Below are 5,321 nucleotides of genomic sequence, written 5' to 3'. Positions count from 1 at the left end.
TACATAAACAAATACAGTGTCCCTAGTAAGCCTCTACTAGACTAGCTCGTTGATCAAAAATGGTTGAGGTTTCCTAACCATAGACATGTGTTGTCACTTGGTAACGGGATCACATCATTAGGAGAATGATGTGATGGACAAGACCCATCTGTTAGCTTAGCATATGATCGTTCAGTTTATTGTTATTGCTTTCTTAATGTCAAATACATATTCCTTCAACTATGAGATCATGCAACTCCTGGATACCGGAGGAATACCTTGTTTGCTATCAAATGTCACAACGTAATCGGGTGATCATAAAGATGCTCTACAGATATCTCCGAAGGTGTCTGTTGAGTTGGCATGGATCGAGATTAGGATTTGTCACTCCGTGTATCAGAGAGGTATCTTTAGGCCCTCTCAGTAATATACATCACAAGAAGCTTGCAAGAAAAGTAACTAAGGAGTTAAATACGAGATTATGTATTACGGAATGAGTAAAGAGACTTGCCGGTAACGAGATTGAACTAGGTATGAAGATACTGACGATCGATTCTCGGGCAAGTAACATACCGATGGACAAAGGGAAACACGTATGTTGTCATAAGGTTCGATCGATAAAGATCTTCGTAGAATATGTAGGAACCAATACGAACATCCAGGTTCCGCTATTGGCTATTGACCGTAGAGGTGTCTCGGTCATGTCTACATAGTTCACGAACCCGTAGGGTCCGCACGCTTAATGTTCGTTGATGATATAGTGTTATATGAGTTATGTGATTTGGTGACCGAATGTTGTTCGGAGTCCCGGATGAGATCACGGATATGACGAGGAGCTCCAGAATGGTCCGAAGGTAAAGATTGTTATATAGAACGATACTATTTGGACACTGGAAGAGTTTTGGGAGGTAGTGGGTAGTCATCGGATCACCGGAAGGGGTTCCGGAAAGCCCCGGGAGGCTATATGGGCTTAATGGGCCAAATAGGGAACACACCAGCCCACAAGGGGCTGGTGCGCCCCTCTCCCTGGCCGTCGGCCTTAGGGGAAGGAAAGGGGGAGGGTTGGCCAGTCCTGCCTTTCCCTTCTCATGAGAGAAAGGAAAGGGGGCGCTACCTCCCCCTGCCTTCCTCCCGCGCACAAACAAGGAAGGGGGGCGGCCAAGGGCAAGAGCCCAAGGGGTATTCGGCCTCCCTTGGGGCGCTTCCTTGGCTGCCTCCTCGCCTCCGCCTATATATATGAGGGGGGCGCCACAGAAGACTACACCAATCTCTTTGTTGTGTGCGGCACCCCTCTCCACAGTTTCGTCCCTCGGTCATATTTTCTGAGTGCTTACGCGAAGCCCTGTGGAGATAGCATCACCACCACCATCGCCGCGCCGTCATGCTGTCGGAACTCATCCACTACTTCGCTCGTCTTGGTGGATCAAAAAGGTGAGGATGTCACCGAGCTAAACGTGTACTGAACGCGGAGGTGCCATATGTTCGGTACTAGATCGGTTGGATAAGAAGTTCGACTACATCAACCGCGTTAATAAACGCTACCGCTTACGGTTTACGAGAGTACATAGACACACTCTCCCCTCTTGTTGCTATGCATCTCCATGGATAGATCTTGCGTGAGCGTAGAATTTTTTTGTTTTCCATGCAACGTTCCCCAACAGCAACTCCACCATCACAGACAATTACACCATTAGAGCATAGTTAATAGTATAGTGAACTGCTGCCTATATGACATTGTCATGTCATATATAGTCATCACTTCTAGTCACTTATACAGTAAAATAAGCTATAAGTGGCTATAAGAGTAGTACTTTTCTCCACCTTCTCTCTATCTCTTTCTTCGTATTTGTTGTATCTGCCTAGGAGCACACATATAGCTAGGCTCTTGCATGTGAGTCCACTCCCCTCACTTTTTCATGTCTCTCTCCATCACATAGGCAAAATTGCCATGTATGCGGGCTATAAGCCCACTATTGTACTTGCTCTTACACCTTTGAGCCCACACGGTGAATTATTGTTATTTTGCACTTACCAATTCATTTTGCTTCTCGTGGGATTGATACTTTTACTTATCAAAAAGATCTACAATTGATACCGTACACTTGCGGGATGCCAAGTGCCCACAAAAGCAGCATATGGGCAGCTTGAACATGCTAGGTGGGTTCGGACGGGACAATCTGCTCATGCAGGGAGACTCATTTGGGAAACTCAAGTCATGGTTGAAGAAGTGACAACCGCCAGAGCCGACATCCACGGCAAGCGCTTGCCACAACTCGTGCGAGTTCCAAATGATTGATTCTCATGGAAGATCTGAGTGCCAAACTCTCTTGGTCCTCGTGAAGGAGGAACGGACACTGGGAGGGACTTCAGCCTCGAAGCCATCGAGTGGAGACGGCGAGGACACACCCTTAAGGGCCATGATGTAGGTGAATCGCTTATGGGGAGGGATGGCCACTTTATAGATCTCATACCAAGGCAAAGACAATCGTGTAGGAAGTCTTGGCATCCCCCAATGTGAGTCAGGCAGTGAGGTTGAGATGGGCCAAGGCGCCTATAAACTTTGAGGAGAAGGATTGCCTGCCAAGTTGTCCCATCCATGACAGCTTCCACCAGTAGTGTCCCCAATCATTGGAGCGTGCGGGTTCACCAAGTCCTGAGGGAGCTCCTTCGTCATCATCACAACAAAGACCCTAGACCAGATGTAGATCCCGCGAGTAGAGATCAAACCAGATTTGAAGTCATTCCATGGGCTCATAGTGGGAACGTCACACCTACCTCTCAGACAGATTACCATGGTAGTCATTTTGGAGGGAAATAATTTCCTCGTGAATTATGTAACTTCAAGGTAGTCAGTTTTGAGATGGTTTACAACGACTTGATAGAATGATTGCACCTCACACGATTCATAACCACCCTGAACTATACTAGATGATGATGGTAAAGCTACTGGGATCCAATAGCATCATCACTGACACCGCGTGCGCATCATCCGTCTTGATATCACCAGAGACTTAGTACAATAAGCTTGATAATGCAAATTGTTAACATACTGGCCTAAATTGGATATAGCTAAATAAAAATATGAATAAGCAAGAACTAACCTACCTCCAAATCCAAAAGATAAAAAAACAACAACTGCTTGTTATGATACGGCAGGACTAGTTTCTACCTCTATCTCTACATAGGATTGCTTGAGATCCAAGTCACAGTGTAGAATAGAATATACATCGCCCACGACACGATGATCAATACATATTCGCCGGCCGTATTCATCTTACCGTACAGAAGCTCCAGGGAGTAGCCGAGCTTGCGGCGATGGCTGCAGGAGCCTACCATAGCTCGTCAGCTAGTTCGCCGATCATGGACTTTTTCTACGCCCTCCTTCTCACCATAGTCATCTTAGGCACCGCCCTGGCCCTCTTCTTGCCGGCTGCCAACTATGACCCGAAGCCCCGGCTGTTCATCCGGCTGGTCGAGGTCCAGGGGCTGGACCCGTGCATCCCGGAGACCGAGGTGCGTTCCCCGACCTTCGAGCTGGCCGTGGACGTCGGCCGGGTGTCGGAAAGCAGGCGGAGGCCCTGCGCCGGAGGTGGCGACGCGATGCTGCGGGTCTCGTACCGCGGGAAGATCTGGGGCGGCGTTCCGCGGTTCTGCGTCGACGGCAGGTGCCTGCAGGGGCCGAGCGCCAGCGTGGCGACCGTGGTGGCCACGGCGGAGGGGCTTGTGTTGCAGCAGGAGCTGCGGAACAAGATATGCGCCGAAACCTATGCTCTCGGGAGGGCCGAGTTCGACGTGGAAGGGAGCGTTCCTGGACTGGGCCACCTCCGCTGCAAGACGTACCTGTTCCAAGGCGACCAGACGGATGCGCTGCCTCCGTGCTCCTTTCACAAAGACCCCGAGGAGGGCACGTGGTGAAGGTTATTTTTAGCGTCTTCTTTTCCTGTATTTAAGGATCTTATATACTTTATTATTTATTATATAATTTGTAATGCCATATGTATATGTTAAAAATCGACCAACTCATCATCGTTACAACAGTGAAATAGACGACATTTTCCTCTGACCTCGAAGCTTTGTAAGATCATCTTTACAACAATATCTGTGTGTACTATGAGCAAAACTCGATGTCGCCCCTAACCTCAGAAACACTACCAGAGCCAGAAAAATGTTGTTCCGGTAAATATTGGAAATGGCTGAATATTGCAAGGGTTGGACGACAACCCCAAATCCGCCTAGAGAAATCAGGGTGGACTAACCTCAAAAGCTCCTTGGTGGCATCAAAGTTGGCTAGATGTCATCAGTTGAAGAAGGAAACTAAGACACAAGGCACCGTCGTCCACCCCATTTGTAAACGTATTCGAAGACCACCTGCATAGCACAACCACTCCAGTAGAGCAGCAACAAGGCGAACCCCACCATCCTCTATGTCGCCGATGAAGTAGCCACTGACGAGATAGACCAGGGGCCAAGTAAACATTGTTCATGATCTGCATGGCACTACCATCGCCACCACAATCCATCATCGAGGAACCAAACTCTATCTAAACCTAAGAGACCTAACTACATTGCAACACAAATCTAGAGTCCCCACCCCTCCCACCATCGGAACGGCAGACGAAGGAGTGGACCCGTAGCCTAGTCGGTTGGGAGTGACTGAAGCAGTGACAATTGTCTAGGATTCGGAGGGAGGTGGTTGTATGTGGTACAAATTACGAGATAGGACTCTTATACTTTATTATTTGACAATACAGATATTAAACTTTGCTCCGTGGCATCATTCCAAACAACTTTAATGAAGGGGCCTGAGCCAAATTCACAACAGAGAAGCCCTGCAACCTTATCCCGCTTGCCTGCACTATACTCCCTCCGTCCTAGAATATATGATCATTTTTTACACTATCAAAAATGGTCTTACATTTTGGGACGGAGGGAGTATAAAACATAGGAAGACCCGATGGCTCATCTCTTTGCTTTACCCTTTGAGACATCCATCTACACCTCTGTCATCAACATCACATCTCCATCTCCATAACCTCCATCTCCATTAGACTAACTACTTGTAATCAAGATTCAATTGTGATCAACGACATTGTAAGACTATCAATCATTCATCTCCAATTAACTTTTTATACAATGAAATTTGCTTGTGGCCGGTTCGCTCATGATGTGTGAGTAATCACCTCGGGCTAAGGACCGAGGCGTAGCCTTGCAACCCCCATGTATGCGCAAGAAGGGATTGAAGATATGTACTTTATTTATATTTTTGTGGTATTATTTGTCTCTTGTCTCTACCTCGATCCGAGGGATCATCGGTACACGAGACACTGAAGATTGATACAAGG

Source organism: Triticum dicoccoides, chromosome 5A (assembly GCF_002162155.2).
Source record: "Triticum dicoccoides isolate Atlit2015 ecotype Zavitan chromosome 5A, WEW_v2.0, whole genome shotgun sequence".
Lineage (NCBI taxonomy): Eukaryota > Viridiplantae > Streptophyta > Magnoliopsida > Poales > Poaceae > Triticum > Triticum dicoccoides.
Note: the sequence above shows the minus strand (reverse complement) of the source record.